General features: G+C 41.4%; 1 protein-coding gene and 1 non-coding gene across 2 annotated transcripts in view; both read left to right on the top strand.

Moving 5' to 3' along the window:
* Positions 1-20,081, top strand: part of FTO (FTO alpha-ketoglutarate dependent dioxygenase) — a 427,008-nt gene that overhangs the window by 309,968 nt on the left and 96,959 nt on the right. The window lies entirely within an intron of this gene.
* TRNAW-CCA (transfer RNA tryptophan (anticodon CCA)) lies at positions 19,869-19,940 on the top strand. The gene has a single exon. It is a non-coding gene; the product is annotated as a tRNA-Trp (tRNA).

Below are 20,081 nucleotides of genomic sequence, written 5' to 3' on the forward strand. Positions count from 1 at the left end.
ATAAGTTGAATAAGCAGGGTGACAATAAACAGCTTTGATGTACTCCTTTCCTGGTTTGGAACCAGTCTGTTGTTCCGTGTTGGGTTCTAACTGTTGCTTCTTGACCTGCATACAGATTTCTCAGGTATATCCATACAATGGAATATTCTTCGGCAATAAAAAATGAAATACTAATACATGCTTACAATATAGATGAATTGTGAATTGCTAAGTGAAAGAAGCCAGTTACAAAATACCATATAATATGATTCCATTTATATGCAATGTCCAGAATTGACTAATCTGTTAAGAGACAGAAAGTAGTTTCGTGGTTGTTGGGCTAGTGTGGGCAGTACTATAAGTCACCAAAGTATCCTCTTTAAGTAGGTAAATCATATGGAATGTGAATTATATTTTAATAAATATAATTAAGAAATGGGCTGAGAATATGTCTAATTATATATGAATGAGTGAGTGAAAGTCGCTCAGTCATGTCCAACTCCTTGCAATCCCAGGGACTATACAGTCCATGGAATTCTCCATGCCAGAATACTAGAGTAGGTAGCCTTTCCTTTCTCCAGGGGATCTTCCCAACCCAGGGATTGAACCCAGGTCTCCTACACTGCAGGCGAATTCTTCACCAGCTGAGCCACATACTTAACATGTTGCAACTTCAGGGAAATGACCCTATTAGATTTTTGTAAATAAAAGCAGCAGAATTTCCCATGTTGGGCTGTTGTTTGGCCATCTTGTAAATCAAATTGAAGCTGATGTTTGCTCATCATTACAATGAGCTGAGCTACTGCATGAAAGTAGAGTGTAACTATCAAGTGATTACAGAACACCCACGTTAGATACCACATGCTATTTGATGAATTCACATCCTTAACCAAAGAGGACAGATACAAAATGGGATGTCACACATGTACATGAGAATTTTCCCATAGGCCAAATGAATGCTCTTGATTTTGATAGCAGGCACCAACTCTAGTGTAATGAAGTTATGTAGCCTGATGATGGGGAAATTCAATGGAATGCCTTAGCATTATGGGTTATCTCCAGGCAAAACCAGATCTCTTGTCTTCACATCACGGTAGAGAGAGGAGAATGTATATTTACATGTACATATATAATTGTCGTATTATACTATACTATATGATTAGTTATAGTAATAGCTATATAACTTAACTGTTTTCCAAGAACTATACTAATATATATGGTACATATTACTTGTGTGTGTACTCATTTGATCCTCATGAAAGTTTTTTGAGGAAGATGTTTTTAGCATTTTGGGGGTGATAAAACCTGGAAAATAGAAGTTGTGACTTGCTGTGGTTACCCAACCACCTCATGACTCATGAGGCATTTATCAAGCAACTACTACATACAGGCATTAAAGATACAAAGAGAAATCAAACACAGTCACTGCCTTCAAAGAACTTAAAGACCCGTGCTGCGCTTAGTCGCTCAGTCGGGTCTGACTCTTTGTGACCTCATGAACTGTACCCGTCAGGCTCTTCTGTCCATGGGGATTCTCCAAGCAAGAATACTGGAGTGAGTTGCCATGCCCTCCTCCAGGGAATCTTCCCAACCCAGAGACTGAACCCAGGTCCACTGTAGGCGGATCCTTTACCGTCTGAGCCACCAGAAACACCCTTAATCCATGTCTAATATCCTGTCATGAAAGTGAAAGTTGCTCAGTCATATCTGAGTCTTTGCGACCCCATGGACTGGAGTCCATGGAATTCTCCAGGTCAGAATACTGGAGTGGCAACCAGATCGAACCCAGGTCTCCCCAGGTCTCCTGCATTTTAGGTGGATTCTTTACCAGCCGAGCCACAAGGGAAGCCCACCAATGCGGGAGTGGGTAGCCTATCCCTTCTCCAGCAGATCTTCCTGATCCAGGAATCGAACCAGGGTCTCCTGCTTTGCAGGCAGATTCTTTACCATCTGAGCTACCAGGGAAGTCCTGTGCTGGAGCAGAATTCAGCTGTGTCATTTCCAAGGTAGTTTTGGGGCATCTGTCTCAGGACTCAATGGCCAAGATAAATTGATACATAAATGTAAGATCACTGTGCTAATGGGAAAAGGTGTTAGAGAACATTTCATTAAATGTATGTAGGACTCTTAGGAACTGCTCGTTCATTGTTAAGTTCTTTGATGGTGCAGACCGTTGCTCAAGAATCTCTTCCCAGAGCATTTTACAAACATCAAGTAATTTTCATGATGGGTAGTTCCAGAAAGGGTTAAACTCAGCTTCTCTGGGACACATAATGGGAAAGTGGCTGAACATGATTTCAAAGGGATTTTTTAGAAGAGAATTCCAATTACAGAGAAGTAATTTCCCTTTCTAGCTTACTAAGCTCTCTTTCAGACTAATGCAGTTTCAAGATTCATATCCCTTCTCTCCTTATTTCAACAGATATTTTGAATATGAAAATCTTATGTCAAAACTTAGCTGAAGCCTTCATCAGGCTTTTGAAAGCCTAAGTAAGAATTCTGTTTCTAGGAATAAAAAGATTCAGATCAGAAAGATTCTTTGCTGGCTAGAGTTCCTTTTCGGAGGGTAGTTCAAGCAGTCTTTAATCATATTTTTGTTGATTATTTATTAGTTTCCCTGGGAAATCAAAGACTCGGTAACGTAAAATGTGTTTTCCTTAAGATATTTTATGAATCAGAATCCCCAGTCAAGATATAATGGAAAATACATTTCCTTTGCCGATATGGACTAATTGGGAATTAAAATACCTTTCTCTGGTGAGTGCCCCACGTGGAAATGCTAAATGACCCAACTGGCCCAATTGTACCAACCATGGTTTCTGTATATCCAGACAAACACAGTTTGTCTTCTGCCACCCAGATGAAACTCTTATGCCACTGCTAGATGAAGAGAGCGCTTTGTCAGTAAATCAAAACTGCAGAGAACTAGAACTAATTTAAGTGAAAGGATAGGCTCCAGGCCAGCTGTGTGCGTAAATCCACACTGAACCAAATGGGGGGGACTGTTGAAACCTAATACATGCGTATTCCAGCCATCATCAGCATAGAGTCTGTGTAACGCAAGCTCCTAGGGTTTGTCAGTGTGAGAAGTGTGAAGGTTGACCTCCATCCTCAACCATGTGGGGCTACCAGCCTGTGGCAGTTTTGGCCAATACCGGGCTTGCTCGTTAAGGAGCCAGCTTTGGCTAGCTTCCTAATGGAGGTGAGGGGAATTATGAAATACACTTACTTGTAAACAGATCATCCTGATCAAATGAAATCAAAGGGCATTTGAGAAAAAAAGTCTGTCAAAAGGGCGAGAATAGAGACTCAGACATAGAGAAAAGACTGTGGCCACAGCGGGGAAGGAGAGGGTAGGATGGATTGAGAGAGTCACATTGAAATGTATACATTACCAAGGGTAAAATAGTTATCGAAAAACTGCCATATAGCGCAGGAAGCTCAGCCTGGTGCTCTGTGATGACCTAGAAGGGTGGGATGGGGTGAGAGGTGGGAGAGAGGTTCTAGAGAGTGGCTGATTCATGTTGATGTATGGCAGAAGCCAGCACAACCTTATAAGGCAATTATCCTCCAGTTAAAAAGAAATTTAAAAAGAAAATTGATGCACTTTATACTGTTGAGTGGGCTTCCCTGGTAGCTCAGCTGGTAAAGAATCTGCCTGCAATGCAAGCGCAGCATACCATTGATTTCACTATAGTTTTGGGAAACACAAGATGCACCTACATGAAAAATGCAAAAGCAACTCAGAAAAATAAAATGTGTGTGTGTGACAGAGGCAAGTGGACCTTGGTAGTGAAGGGCACAATTCTGGAGTCAGTCTGAGTTCCAAGCGCACTCTGCCACTTCTGAGAATGAGACCTGGAGCAAGTTGTTTATCCCTTCTCTGCTCGGATCATCATCTGTAAAATGGAGATGATAAGAGTGCCCACCTCGTAAAGTTGCTGTGAACTAATACATGTGAAGGTGTTGAAAATGCTGGTATGTTATAAGCACAACATAAATCGGTTGTTAATATTATAGAGTAGAAATCACAAACTTGAATGCTTACAACACCCAGGAGTATCAGCACAGTCATCGCTGGCAATAGAGACAAAGAGGAGTGAGTGGCGGGACAGTACAAAGTACTCACTGGAACCACCACTTTGCACTGCACTGGATGTGACTACTGCATTGGATATGACCTTGTCCCATGTTGCCATATCTTCTAGTATTTCAGAGGAAGCTGAAAATCTGGGTTGTATTGAAAATCACCCAACTCTTTTCACTGCAGTTGATTTATTTTAAAACCCTCTACAAGCCAAATAAAGCTTTGTCTGCAGGCTATGGGCCACCAGCTCATGACCTCTTTGGTCTAATAGGGAAACATTTTAATGGAGCTTGTGGAAATCCATCTGATGAATTTATTCTCAGACTATGAAACAGGTTCATTTTGATTCCAGAAATATTCACGGGGTTTCTACTAAGTGCCCAGGCTGCAGTCGAGGCCATGGCAATCTGAGGAACACACACACTTTATAAGGCTTTTGAAGAGAAGGCAACACCTGGCACTCAATAGATACTCGATAAATGTAGGTTCCAGCTCCCTTTCCCAGTAGTCTAGACTTGATTCAGTAAGTGTTTGGGAACTAACTCAGATTTCTGTGTAATAATCGTTGTGATGCAGTTAGAAGTGAATAAACCTCCAAATACTGTTGCAGAAACAAGCTCTTAAAGTTCTATTCCTTTTAAGTTTCCTGGTTCTTCTTTGGTACATCTTCTTAACTCCTTTATTTGATATCACATCAGTACTGAAGGGATTTGGGCTATGATATTTTGCAGTTATTTGCATGTTGCTCCACAAATTTTTCTTGTTTTCTTCTTTGAGAGTACAAGCTCCCTTCATGCTTTCAAAGGTGTTCCATGGGACACTAATTCTGTGAGCTAAGCCAGTGTCATTTGGAGAGTATTATACAATCCCCTCCTCATTCTTGGAGATTCACATATTAGCAGAACCCGCGAAAGGCTCTCAGAGGGGAAAACTGAACCCCTCCTCCTTTCTCCCCAGTGAACCCATCTGAATATGCACAGTTTCTGATACTGCTTGACCCACTAGGGGAAAAGCTGGATTGTTCAATTACAGTTCCTGTTAGAAATGTAGTTGCCTCCAGTTTCTTCCCTGTGCCAGCTTCTACAGGTAAACATATCTCCGAAGACTCAGACTTCATTTTCAGTTTGAGTATGGCAGTGGCCGTCTTGTCGCTGCCTAACAATTGATTTCTAAGTTTCTTGAGGAAAGAGACTGCCATCCTGTCCTCTCCCCAGCATCAAGCTTCCACAGTAAGCGTTTAGTAAATGTACATTGAATGTTGTCTCAAATGTATATATACGAGACATATATAGCCACCAGCTTACCTGGTGGCTCAGTCAGTAAGGAATCTGCCTGCAGTGCTGGAGATTGCCTGCAGAACAAGAGATGGGTTTGAGCCTACAGTCCATGGAGTAGCAATGAGTCAGACACCAACCACTTTATATAGATACATGTATATCAATCATAGGAGGTGTTAACAAGAGATGAATTCTGATAAAGAGTGCATGGGCATTCGGGGGTTCTATTCTTACAACTTTCCTGCACTTTTGAAATGATTTCCAAAATTTAAAATTTCTTTCAATCAAATTGTGCTCTTAAACAGTGTAAATTATACCCCAGTTAAAAAAAAAAAAAGGTATCAATGTCTAACAAGCTTGAGAGATAGGAGTAAAAGAAAGGAAAATGGAGGGTGCCCATAAAACAGGTCAAGAAAAGAGGGTGGAAATTTACTGGGAGAAGAAGAACAGGTAAGCAATCAATTCTGCAGCTTGGGATTTCCCCAAAGATCAGTGCCTGATAGTGATTTCAAGATAGTATCTCCCAAGAGCCCAGCTCCCAGACTGCATTCTGCCTCGGGTCTGCCCAGGCTTCCCAGCAAGCCTTGTGCTTATGGTGTCTGCCAGCACATTCTGTCTTCACAGGTTGCTGACTCCTCCGCTCTCTGTCCACCCACTCCCCCCGCCTCCTACATGCACATCTGGTCTTTCTGCTGTGAGTCCAGGCCAGTAATCTCCTCCACCATCATGTAGCTTCCTCCATGACTCAGCCACCCAGGCACACTGCTCAGCACTTCATGGCAAGACTCAACCTGACCCTTCTTTAGAGAAAGAGGAGTTCGTGTCACAGATGAGGGTTCATCTGTAAAGTGACATTTCCCACCCATCAGCCACTGAGGAACTGGAGTTTATTTTTGACCATGCCGGTGAGCTTTCCGCAGACCCTAACAGACAGGGGAACGCAGAGCTGTTGTCTCCATCTTTCTGAGCCTCAGTGGCTCTAGAATGTCTTTTTGTTGTGGGGAGAGTGCTCATTCTTTGGCTTTAATATAATTCGTTCCCTTCTAGCTCTTTGCATTTGTAAATACTCAGTAAAACTTACATGGGAAATCAATATGACATGCCCCAACCCAATTGTAATGGTCAAAGAAAGACCACTGTAGCCTTTAACATCAGGCCTGTTGACACTCATATTTTCACAACCCGTCCCTCTTCCTCACCTCTCGAGCTTTATGAACATGAGCAATTTAAGACGATAAGAGTCACAGGATTTTAAATAGCTTAACTCCTAGGTGTGTTTGGTATGGAAACAAAGATAACCCTGTTCAATAGTGAATTTGTGCCTCTGGGTGAATGGCCAGGTGTTCTTTTAACTGAACTGTGAGACTAATTTCTTCCTGGCCTCTGGAAACCAGCTGAAGCCGTGGGCCAGCTGGTATATCTTCAGTCTTGCATACCAACATCTTTCTCTGATTCACAGATTTCCTTTATCCCCAGCACTTCCTCTGGTATGTGCATCCCCGACAGTAAGCCATATCTCTTACTGGATTTGGGCATTTTTAGGTCGCGAGTCTTTTGGAGCAGGGAAGGAAGAAGGGTGGATGGTTACAATAGACCATTTCCAGAGAGAACCTGCCTTTAATCTCACTCACCTCTGACTCTCCGGCATTGGATGGTCTCCACACTTCCAAGGAGATGACACCGAAGTCATTGAGGATAACTTTATGAACATGACTCTTTTTAATATTTCAGTGATCTCAGAGAAAACAAAGTTAACTTAGATCCAGTTGTAATATCCTTGACTAGGAGTGTAAAACAACAAGAAAAGTATGCCGATGGTTATCTAAAGAAGAAATTTCTTTTGGAAATTTCCCAAGAACTTTCAGTTGCAGAGCACAGCCTTTATTATTAATTGACTCACTTTCTTTTTTTTTATTGGACTATAGTTGATTAACAGTGTTGTGTTAGTTTGGGGTATACCCCAAAGTGATTCAGTTATACATGTATCTATTCTCTTTCAGATTCTTTTCCCATTTAGGTTGTTACAGGGTACTGAGTAGAGTTTCCTGTGCTGTATGGTAGGTCCTTGTTGTTTCTCTGTTTTAAATGTTGCAGTATGTACATGTCAGTCCCCAGCTCCCAATCTATCCCTTCCCCCTCTCTCATACTCCCCTACCCCAGTAACCATAGGTCATTCTCTAAATCTGTGTTAACTGACTCACTTTCAGTGATTTGGGATTTGGAGAGCCCTAGGGATTTACTTGGTGACTCACCGAGTAAAACTTGGTATGGGGAAGGCAGACGTCTGTACCTGGTACTCTGGTGATTCTCAAAATACCAGATCATATCCATAATTGATTTCTCCCAAATAACTGTGACATAAAAGATTCTCCATGCACTAGCAAGGGTATTTGAAAGTCACAAGTTAAGTGATAGAAGATCTGTGGTGACTTGAAGCACGTCCACTGTGGGCAGCATGTGCCTGTGGACACTTCTACTATGCTCTGTATCCTATATTGCTCACAATTATTTGAAAGGAAATGCAGTTTTCTTTGCTACTGATAGATGGGCTTTGGTTTTCAAGAGCCTGTAGTGCTTCGGTTGAAGCTCTGTCTTTTTTAGAGAGGAAATTTACAGGGGTTCCCCAGTGTGAGCTGCACCAGGAGGCAAACTCGGGAACCTCCTTTAGTCCCATGTGGGTGTGCGGATTTTGGTCCATTAAACAAAGTCATCACTCCTACGGCTCACCTGGAGAATGCTATTCTCATTGGCCCAAGTCTAGCTTGCCTGAAGTGTGTGCTATACGATGTGAGAGGTTTTCAGGCATTTTATTTTTTAAGTTTTGAAAATGATTGTGTATATATTTATTTTGGCCACACTGAGTCTTCATTGCTGCACATGGGCTTTCTCTAGTCGTGGCAAGTGGGGGCTACCCTTCATCGTGGTGCACAGGCTTCTCATTGCAGTGGCTTCTTTTGTGGAGCATGGGTGCTAGGGCACACAGGCTTCAGTAGTTGCGGTGCATGGGTTCAGTAAGTTGGGCACCCCGGCTTTGTGGGTGGCATGTGGGACCTTCCCGGGCCAGGGATCAAACCCAGGTCCCCTGCATTGGTAGGCGGATTCTTAACCCCTGGACCACCGGGGAAGTCCTACCAGGTTATCAGGCATTTTTAAATGAAGAGAGATGTCCTGGTTATTTCAGCGGCAGAGTGCCTTGAACTGGATGTTGTCAGATATTTCCATGTTACAGAAACAATGAGGTTTCAAGTAAAATAGTGTGGCAATCTTCACTCAGACTGTACATCCCTTGTTCTGTTACACAGAGTTGTGTGTTGCCACAGTTCTTTACACTAGGCGACAAGAGACTCATTTTCAAAAAGGAGTTTCCTGTGACTAATAACTAATAATAAAATAATAGAGACTTGCCTGGTGGTCCAGTGGTTAAGACTTTGCCTTCCAATGCAGGGGCTGTGAGTTCAATCCCTGATCAAGGAACTAAGATCCCACATTCCTCTCGGCCAAAAAACCAAAACATAGAACAGAAACAATATTGTAATAAATTCAATAAAGTCTTTTTAAATGGTCCACATTAAAAAAAAAAAAACTAATGATAAAGTAATAAAGCTGTGTCCATAGTAGAAGGGACTGGGGCCAGAGCAGAAAGTCTGGACTAGCTTTTGAAAAAAAAAGATTTAAAGATGTTATGACTTTGGAAAAAGTCAACTTAAAATATAACATGAATAATGATAACAATCATATTTCTTGGTTGCTTATTGTATGCCAAATCCTATGCTACATGATTGTGTAGATGGTTAAATTTCATCTTTACAAGACTCGATGAAGCAGGTGCTTTGTTATCCCTGTTTGCCTGATAAGAAAGCTGAGACTTCAGTGACTTAGGGTGTGACAGCATCCAGCAGGGAAGGAAAACAGACTTCCAGCTCACGTGGTTGACCTTAGAGCACTTGCTCTTGGCTGTTTTTTTTTGTTTTTTTTTTTTATCTTACCTCATATATCATTTCTTCCTGCAGCAGAGGTCACACACGAAGAGCCAGGAGGCCAAGTCTGGCCTCAGGTAACAAGAGTAGCTATGGAGCAATTACTGTGTGTCAGGATTGTTTTATGTACCTTCTTTTATTCCTTCATTTTATCCTCAAAAGAACTCCATGAAGTAGGCAGCGGTTACTATCCCCATTTACATGTGAGGAGAAGTGACATTCAGATTAAGTAATGTGTCCCAAATGTTGGCACAGCTAACATGCAACTCCAGACGGTCTGATCCCAGAAGCCATCCTTTTAACTGTTTTATTTAAAAAAAAAAAATGCAGTTGCTTGCCAACACTTTTTTAATAAAAATTTTGTTTAGTTGAAGTATAGTTGGTATGTAATTTGTGATAGTTTCAGGTGAGGCGCACACCAGAGTGATTCAGTTATGCATATATCTTTTCCCTTTAAATTCTTTTCCCTTATAGGTTGTTGTTGTTGTTGTTATTTAGTCGCTAAGTCATGTCCAACTTCTGCAGTCCTATGAACTGTAGCCCTCCAGGCTCCTCTGTCCATGGGATTTTCCAGGCAAGAAAAATCCACTGGAGTGGGTTGCCATTTCCTTCTTCAAGAGATCTTCCCAACCCAGGGATCAAAACCTCCTCTCTTTCATCTGCTGCCTTAGCAGATGGATTCTTTACCGCTGAACCACCAGGGAAGCCCCTGTTATAGGGTATTACAGAATATAGTTTATTCTGTTATTCAGTTCAGTTCAGTTCAGTCACTCAGTCGTGTCTGACTCTTTGCGACCCCAAGAATCGCAGCACGCCAGGCCTGCCTGTTCATCACCATCTCCCGGAGTTCACTCAGACTCACGTCCATCGAGTCCGTGATGCCATCCAGCCATCTCATCCTCGGTCTTCCCCTTCTCCTCCTGCCCCCAATCCCTCCCAGCATCAGAGTTTTTTCCAATGAGTCAACTCTTCACGTGAGGTGGCCAAAGTACTGGAGTTTCAGCTTTAGCATCATTCCTTCCAAAGAACTTCCAGGGCTGATCTCCTTCAGAATGGACTGGTTGGATCTCCTTGCAGTCCAAGGGACTCTCAAGAGTCTTCTCCAACACCACAGTTCAAAGGCATCAATTCTTCGGCGCTCAGCCTTCTTCACAGTCCAACTCTCCCATCCATACATGACCACAGGAAGAACCATAGCCTTCAGAAGTATAATTCCCTGTGCTTTACTGTAGGTCCTTATTGGTTATCTATTTTATATATAGTGGTGTATATATTGGGGCTTCCCAGGTGGTGCTAGGTTCCCAGATGGTTCCCAGGTTTGATCCCTGGGTTGGGAAGATCCTCTGGAGGAGGGCATGGCAACCCACTCCAGTATTCATTTTTTTTAATTAATTAATTTATTTTAATTGGAGGATAATTACAGTATTGTAGTGGTTTTTGCCATACATCAACATGAATCAGCCGTGGGTGCACATGTTTCCCCCCATCCTGAACCCCCCTCCCACCCCTCTGGGGCTAGGGTGGGGAGAGAGCACCAGCTTGTTCCAGAGCACCTGCTTTGAGTGCCCTGCTTCATGCATCAAACTTGCCCTGGTCATCTGTTTTACATATGGTAATATACATGTTTCAATGCTATTCTGTCCAATCATCCTGCCCTCGCCTTCTCCCACAGAGTCCAAAATTCTCTTCTTTATATCTGTGCCTCTTTTGCCGTCTTGCACATAGGGTCTTCGTTACCGTCTTTCTAAATTCCGTATATATGTGTTAATATACTATATTGGTGTTTCTCTTTCTGACTTACTTCACTCTGTATAATAAGCTCCAGTTTCATCGACCGCATTAGAACTGACTCAGACGCATTCTTTTTTTATAGCTGAGTAATGTTCCATTGTGTATGTGTACTACAACTTCCTTATCCATTCGTCTGCGGAAAGACGTCTAGGTTGCTTCCATGTCCTAGCTATTGTAAACAGTGCTGCAGTGAACACTGGGGTACATGTGTCTCTTTCAATCATGATTTCCTCCATCCCACTCCAGTATTCTTGCCTGGAGAATCCTATGGATAGAGGAGCCTGGCGGGCTACAGTTCATGGAGTCGCAAAGAGTCAGACTCATCTGAAGTGACTTAGTACACATGCACGCACAATGTATGTTTCCCAAACTCTTAATTTATCCCTTGCTCTGTACCCTGTTCTCCTTTGGGTTCCATACATTTGTTTTCTGTGTCAGTGGGTGTTTTGTATATAAGTTTATTTGTATCTTTTTTAAAGATTCCACGTATAAGTGATATCATGATACTTGTCTTTTTCTTTCTGACTTACTTCACTTAGTACGATAATTTCTAGGTCTCTCCATGTTGCGGCAAGTGGCATTATTTCATTCTTTTTTTTCTTTTTTCTGATGTGGACCATTTAAAAAATCTTTATTGAATTTGTTACAATTTTGCTTCTGTTTTTATGTTTTGGTTTTTTGGCCCTGAGTTTTGTGGCATCTTAGCTCCCTGACCAGGGATCGAACCCCTGCTCTGGCAGGTGAAGTCTGAACCACCAGGCTGGTGGGGAGGTCTTTCCCTTTTTTACGGTTGAGTAATATTTCATTGTATAAATAAACCACATCTCCTTTATCCATTCATCTGTAGATGGGCATTTTCTGTTGTAAATAGCACTGCTATGAACATTGAGGAGCGTGCATTTTTTAAAATTAGTGTTTTCTCCAGATCTGTGTGGCAGGAGTGGGATTGCTGGATCATATGGTAGCTTTGTTTTTAGTTTCTTAAGGAACATCCATACTGTTCTCAATAGCAGCTGCACTAGTTTACATTCCCACCCACAGTGTAGGAGGGTTCCCTTTTCTCCACACTCTGGCATTTATTACTTGTAGACTTTTTCATATTTGTTTGCCAACATTTTAAAACCAAGTCAACTTCCCTTTAAAAAATTAAAAAGAACAGATGATTGGACAGTACTGGTCCCCTTCCACCAGCGACAGTCACTTGGCAGCAGTGGGTAGCTGCCTGTTGTACAGGGAACAAACGCCTCTTACCTGGTTGGCACTGCCCTCTCACTTCCACTGTGTTTCCTCTTTGGTCGCCCACCTGGCGTGGGCTTCTTATCTTGCAGTTCCAGTCTATGGTCTCCCTAGTACTGGAGCTTCCTCTGCAGCAGCCTAAATGGCTTTGCAGCACAAGGTATTCTGTGCATTTCCCCTCAATAGCAACAAACTCCTCCTCCTGCCTTTTCCCTGTTTTCTTCCCCCAATTCCTGCAGGCCTAGTGTTGGCACCCAATCAGGTGGGGAGCATGTGAGGTTTATAACATTTTCTGTCTGCCTGGTCAGTGGCACTCTGGTGCTCGGTTGGCAGTAACCAAGGTGGTAACAGCATCTCCAGGCTTTGGCACACGGCTTGGTAGGTTGTTGTATGACACAGAGATTCCTGGCCTCTGTACATGTCAGAGCAAAATGCAACTCTTAACATCCAGACATGCAGAGAAAGATTTTGGCAGGTATCTGCCTCCTTCTCAAACTAGAGATTTAAATATTTTAAAAGGGCTTTTCCAAGAGCTCAGTCTCAATTATTTGTTTCATGTCGGGCCCAACCAGTGCATTATTGGTAAGATAATGAGTGGCATTCACCCAAGGGTAATCCTTTCAGGGATTTTGATGATGCAGTACATCATGAGTGTAAAGCCTGAGTGGTTTATGCCATTAAAACCTCAAGATAGAATTAGACTTGTAATCACCACTTGCCCATGTTTTGTCATTTATGATAATTATGGTAGTAATAATCCGTGTATTGTTGAGAAGTAGCAGTCAGAAGCATCCATCAATTTTTTATCGACACCAAATCAAGTTGATACTTCATCTTTGCTGCAAAAATGTAGATTGCACCAATTAGTCTAAAGAAATTGGGCAGTCATTAGCAATGAAGTCAGCAGTTAATCTACAGGACATTTCTGGTCCCTCTGATGCCAACAATCCCTCTTAATTATGTGGAATATCGTGAGCGTCTTTGGGAGTCTGTCAATAGTGCCGTTGTTGGCTTAGAACTAGAAGAAGCATCTATGTCCCTGCTTTTTATTGTTTTTTTAAAAAATACCCTAATGCCTCCCAGTTCCCACCTTGTACCCTTTTGGGCTTCTGGGCAAATTTATTCTGAAGCAGAACACTCAAATCAAAGCAGTTGGAATTTTTTTTCTCTTATTTAGAAATAGGAATTTTCCCCTCAATGGGCTACTTTCAGTGATGGTGTGTTAGCTCACTGTCCCATACTTCTTAACTATTCTTGTTACCCAATGAAATAATCATCTCTTAAAAAAAAAAAAAAAGGAAAGAAAGGAAGGAAGGAAGGAAGAAAAAGGAAGCCAGAATTTAAAGGAGAAAAATCCAACTAGTTGTGAAGAAATCCTGGGGCTAATGAGCTTTCTGCATCTGCCTCAAGTCTTTTCCCCAGGCTAGCTCAATCTCCCTCTCAGACGTTTTCAGTCAGCGTTCCCCACAAATTGTATTAAGCAGCTGAATAATAGAGGGTAGAAATTTCAAAAAAAAAAAAAAAAATATATATATATATATAGTATTTAGAGAATTTGGAAACGAAAGAACAAGAAAAAGTAACTCATTCCTAACCTCCTACCATGACACCACCTCTCTGACCATCTTCATAGGTTTTATTTCGAGCTCGTAAACCTACGTAACATGTTGAGCTTTGTTGTTGATTTAGTGTTGTTATTATTATAATCTTTTCTTTTCCTCTTGTAAATATTTTTCACTTTACTAACAGTTTTAATCATCATTTTTAATGGATGCATAATACTCTATTAAAAATATGTCTCCATGTTTTAGATTATTTCCTTGAGATAAATTGCTCAAAAGGAAATACTGGATCAAAATTTATAAGCTTCTGTATAACTCTTGATATATATTGACAAACTGCTTTCCAAAAGGATTATATCAATTAAAAAGAAAACAAACCCCACCAGTAATATATGCAGATACAAGTTGAGTTTTAGTAAATGAGATTTAAATTCAGATGTGTTGTTATGCTTGTAGCTAAGCTAAAAATATAAATGCTAGTTTCCTTAATGGACAAATGGATACAGTATCAAGTTGTGCTCTGACTCAAGTTGGCTTAAACAAGGCCTATTATTATCTCACATTACAGGAAGTTCAGAAGTAGGACAGCTGTAGGTTGATATGATCATAGGTCCCATGATGTCACTGAATACCTGGATTCCTGTCTTTTAAGCTCTGCCATTGTAACCTTTACCCTTATGCAGGCTTCCTTCATGTTCCAAATGGCTGCAGCTGCTCCAGGCATCACATCCAGATGCAGACGCAGCAACAATGGAAACAGATCAACTCTTCTAGTGTCTCCTTCTCTAGAGTCAGAAAATCCTTCACAAGAACTCCCAGTTGACCTTCCCTCTGGTCTTATTGCCCAGGTCTGGGTCAGATGTGTCTCCTAAACCAAGGACTGGCAAGGGAAGTGGAAACACCATCATTGGCTTTATTAACCAGGACTTCCTCCTGAGCCAGCACTGGAGTCCATTTCCTCTGAATATTGAGCACCTGAATAAAATAGAGGTTCTGTTAGCGAGGAACAAGAAGGAAACGGTTGCTGGGGAGGTAACCAGCAGTGCCTCCCACAGTCCCCACGCTTCTCTTTCTCCAGTCTCTGGCACACTCTCAGAACTATTTACAATTCTTTAGTAACAGTTCATGCAGCTAATGAATGTATGCAAAATATATGCAAGCATTTGGGTTTGGCCCGTTCTGGACAGACACTTGTAAGGTCCTTGCGTAGGCTGATCACTCTCTGTTATTTCCTTTACATTTTTCTAAAAACTGACTTCAGGGCTGGGCCCCTAAGACAGAAACCAGGAACTCCTCTATTTTTATATACCTTCGGTGCTGAGGGTCTCCTTAGGGGGAAGAGGTGGAAGTTGGAGGACTTTTTGTTTGGTAGAGATTTGACATCTAGTAATGCTACGGTCAGGGCTGCTGCTGAGATTGAAGGTTTACAGCCTGATGAAATAAGCCTCGCTGTCCAGTCTGAACCACCCGGGCTCTGTGCATCTGATTCTACTGCACAGCATTTCAGTCCTGATGAGCACCTCCAGGAAAAGACCAAGAAAGAAGAGGGGGAATTGAGGAATTCACGTCAGTCACATACTTTTGATCTCCTTGTAGGAATGGCTGGAATTCCTGCCTCACAGTATTTTGAAAAGAATCTACTTTATTTCTACATATATTTCTCCACTAGTGGCATGGATTATTTAGGAACATTATAATTTAGGGTAAAATCAGTAAGAAAAACATTTTTTAAAGCTACAACAGAGGGAAAAAAAAATCCATATGTCTCCTGGTTGAAGAAACCAGTTGTTGTTTAGTCACTAAGTCGTGTCTGACTCTTTTGTGACCCCGTGGACTGTAGCCCACCAGGCTTCCCTGTCCATGTGATTTCCCAGGCAAGAATACTGGAGTGGGTTGCGATTTCCTTCTCCAGGGGATCTTCCCGACCCAGGGATTGAACCTGCATCTCCTGAGTTGACAGGCAGATTCTTTACCACTGAGCCACCAGGGAAGTGAAGAAACCAACCTAGACACCATATGCCTCAGAAATTCAGTACTATTTTGCATTTTGTATGGCAACCCACTCTGGTCTTGCCTGGAGAATCCCACAGATAGAGGAGCCTGGCAGGCTACAGTCCACATAGTTGCAAAGAGTCGGACACAACTGAAGCAACTTAGCACACAGCACATAGGCAGTTGGGTCATATGATACAATGTTGACTCTGTGTCGGTGCATGACTTGCAAATATTCTTTGGCACCAGGGATACTAAGGTGATCTTGGGTCAGAGCTGCCAGCTCCTTCACCCAGGTAAATGGGGGCTCCAGAGTTACCCATTTCCTAGCATGCCATGATGGAGTCATTGAGTCAGTTGTTTTTTTAGGAGTGGGGATTAAAAAAAAAAAAAAGGAAAAGAAACCCCACCTACTATTTTCTTGTGCTTTCTATTTTACAGTTTCCTAAGGATTTTTACAACATAATTACATGTCCTAATTATGAGATTACATACATTTCCACCACTTACATAATCAGGCGTAATTATACCAATTCCTTGGACAGACAATGGTAAAAAGTACTTGATACAAAAAATGACACAACAGAATGCTGTTTCAGAAAGGCTTTGGGAGTGTATGCTCCTCGGTCCCTCAAAAGAGGCGGATCAGGATGACTATGACAGCCTTCAAGTAGCTATTAGAGCTTTTATCGGTTATGACACCTGCAATGACTTGTGTAGCCCTCCCTAATTTAACCTGTGAGGGAGCCGGCGGAGTCCTGGAAATTCTGGTTCGGTCTCCTTCGTGGCCTCACCTTCTCTCCCTCTTTCCCTTGTCACTTCCTTCTCTTCTCCCCTTCCCACCCTTCTCTCCTCTTTCCTACCTGCTTCCTCTCATTCAGGGGCCAGGACAAGGGTTTGAAACTGTAGGCTAATGGGGAGACATGGCATAGATCCCTGGGGCTTTACTTCCCACGAAAGGGATCCATGGATGAAAATACTTTAAGGCACTGACTTAGAAGAGAGAATGTGGTCCTTAAAATCTTCTAACTTACTCCTCAGAAAGTAGACTGGATATAAGGTCAAGGTCCATTGGGTTTCACAAGCCTTTTTGGTTTTTTGTTTTTTTTTTTTTTAGCATGATATCATTGTTCTATAGGAGACAAAAAAGGTAGAGAGAGGGCAAGCAGACTACAATGTATGTATTAAAATTAGGAGCCTTTGAAATGAAGAATGGTATTACAGACAATTCCTTAGAAACAGCATGCTAATTTATTAGAATTGTTTTTTTCATCACTGATAACAAAATATATTGAAAGGGTGATTGTTTTCTAACAACTCCTTCCCCTCCTATTTTTTTTTTTTTCAAGAAAAAGTTCTAAGCAGAAGGTTTTTAAATAGATGTTTAAAGCCTTTTTTTTTGAACGGAGGAGGATGAGGTTATCGTTATATTACTCAGATTTCTCTAGAACTTTTCCATTGTTCACCTATTGAATTTTTTTATTAAAAAATAAAATACAGTGCCTAATCACTATCCTGAGGTTACAGTTCAGAACAGTTTTGGGGGACTAGTTCATGACTTTCTCTTAAGGACAGTATCTCTTAGGTATATTGCCTGTAGTCCATATGGGGCAAATTAGAGAGTGAAAGGATGGAGTTGCCACTGTTTCTGATTGGTTACGGTAGTATTGGGAAAAAAAAAATTGACTTGCCCTGCTCTGGGAAGAAAGATGGATAAAATGCTCTTTGAACACACCAGGCTTTTTTTTTTTTTTTCTTCTTCTTCTTCTTCAATGTCGGTACAGAAGGGTTGCATTTATATTTGGCTTTCCAGACCTGTCTCTTGACCTTCTAATTACTTTATTTGAAACAGCACCGAGGGTATAATAAACCTGGAGGTTGCCTCTCCTTTGCTTTATCATAAATTAAAGCTGCCGGTTGGTCGAGGTGAAAGTGAAGGCAGAATGTTCATTACGGCACAAGTGACGGCTTGTCAATAGCAGTGCTTTTTAGTTTGTTCTAGTCAGCACTTGCTGCGCGTTTTGTTGGACCACTGGGAAATAAATACAACAAGATTATACATTTGGAATACCACAAGAGTTCACCAGGAAAAAAACACACAAATGATGAATTATACACTTGCTAGAAAGTGACATGCTATCTTGTGCTATTAACAACCACAGATAATTGCAGCGAATTGTAATTGCAGTTTGCAACTTACAGTACAGTGTGTCCGACATCAATCTTAATAGTGAACAAAGCAATTTATATTAAAACTTAATTCACTTGGTAACTTTCAGCTGTATACACGGGAGCTAACAGATGTAGCTTTTCAGAAAGTTCAAAGGCATTTGAAACGTGGCAAGAAATGCTAATGCAGTAAGCCTTGGAGAAATATTGCATTACTCCTTGTAATGAAAACAAATGTATGTCATTATCTCCCAGTTTGTGTTTATTTAATAAAATATGCAGTTTGCACACTGGTGAATTCAGTGTTTCTGAATGGATGTAGAGTGCTGTTCTATTTGGAATCAGAGACCAAATAGGACTGGCAATTATGCGTCTAGTATAAATAGTCTGCCTTACTATTTTAGTAGCATGCACCTTAATGCTTCGGTGGATTTTGTATGAGGTGTAACAGCAGACTGGCGTAACTTTATTCATGACTTTCCGTAGATTGGATGTCTTTGAAGCAAGAAAGGGAGATCTCCTGGAATTACTTAAGAGAACAAGCATATTTGTTTTGTGAGCTTGACTGATGGCCGGTAGAGCAGTTGAGTGAAATCTCTAAACTGATTAGGGCTTTAGTTCAAATAATCTTCTACCTTTTTCATTAATTTATTCCTTAATGCTATTTTGCTGCTCTTCTACCAAGGATAATAATCTCACACTCGCTGACCTCCATGAGTGGATGACCTGGAGCCCATAACTAATCTTATTTACTCTCCTGACCAGCCGAACTTCATTTACCTTGACTGGATAAAGAGCCTTGCGTGGCTAAGCCTCCCCTCCTTCGAAGCATTCTAGTTAATCTGTAGTGAAGGGGTGACGATAGACTTTCCTAATCAAGATCCAGAAGCATCCAGGGGCAGTGGAAACTTAGTGCCTTTCCTCCTTCTTTCTTCGAAGCCTTTCTCCTGTGTCATTTTTCGTCCTTCCTGAGATTTTAAAAATGATGAAGAAGAACTCGGTGGGGTGGAGGCGCAGCGAAGAGGGGACATAGCCAGTCTCACTGTCGTAGCATAACCATTTTCATTTTGAAAGTCAATTTCCAGCTGTGGGCTGTGTGAATGTGAATACAGTGTTAAATTTAGATGTCACCATTGAATACATCTAATTTTGCATTCTGCTTTTTTAAATACCAGTATTTCCTGTGTTGCTGGATAATTTAATAGTTGTGCATTTTCATAATGATGCTAATAATCCACTGAGGTTCAACAGTGTATTTTATTTACTCATTTCCCATTATTGGAAAGTTAGGTTACTTCCACTGAGTTTCACTCTTATGAATAATGCTGTGATAAAAATCTCTTTAGGTGTTTTCTTTGTTTAAATTGTCTACCTGGAGTATAGTATTAGAAGTGCACTTGTGAAGTAAAAGATATAAATGTGTGTGTGGCTTTTTGCCTTACATGACCAAAATAGCTTCCTGGACTAGTTATGGTAGGTCAGGTTACCACCAGTAGTGTAGGAAGAATATACAGTTTTATCAGAGCTGTACTGAGGTTTATCCTGCTTCTTCCATGTACAAACTAAATGATGTTGGGCAAGTAAATTAACCTCCCTGCCTCATCTGAATCTCATTATTCCCCATCTGAATAAAAGTGATAATAATGCTTACTTCATGGATTAATAATATATGTCAAGTTTTGGGGACAGGAAGCACTCAATAAAGATTACCTTTTATCAGTATTACTGTGATTCTTACTAAATTTACACTTTTCTCCTAATTTAATATCACCTTCTATTTAAGCTGCAGTTATAGGCTTCCCTGGTGGCTCAGAGGTTAAAGCGTCTGCCTCCAATGCAGGAGACCCGGGTTCGATCCCTGGGTCGGGAAGATCCTCTGGAGAAGGAAGTGGCAATCCACTCCAGTATTCTTGCCTGGAGAATCCCATGGACGGAGAAGCCTAGTAGGTTACAGTCCACGGGGTCGCAAAGAGTCAGACACGACTGAGCGACTTCACCTTACCCTTTTAGA

The sequence above is a fragment of the Capricornis sumatraensis genome, chromosome 20, assembly GCF_032405125.1.
Source record: "Capricornis sumatraensis isolate serow.1 chromosome 20, serow.2, whole genome shotgun sequence".
Lineage (NCBI taxonomy): Eukaryota > Metazoa > Chordata > Mammalia > Artiodactyla > Bovidae > Capricornis > Capricornis sumatraensis.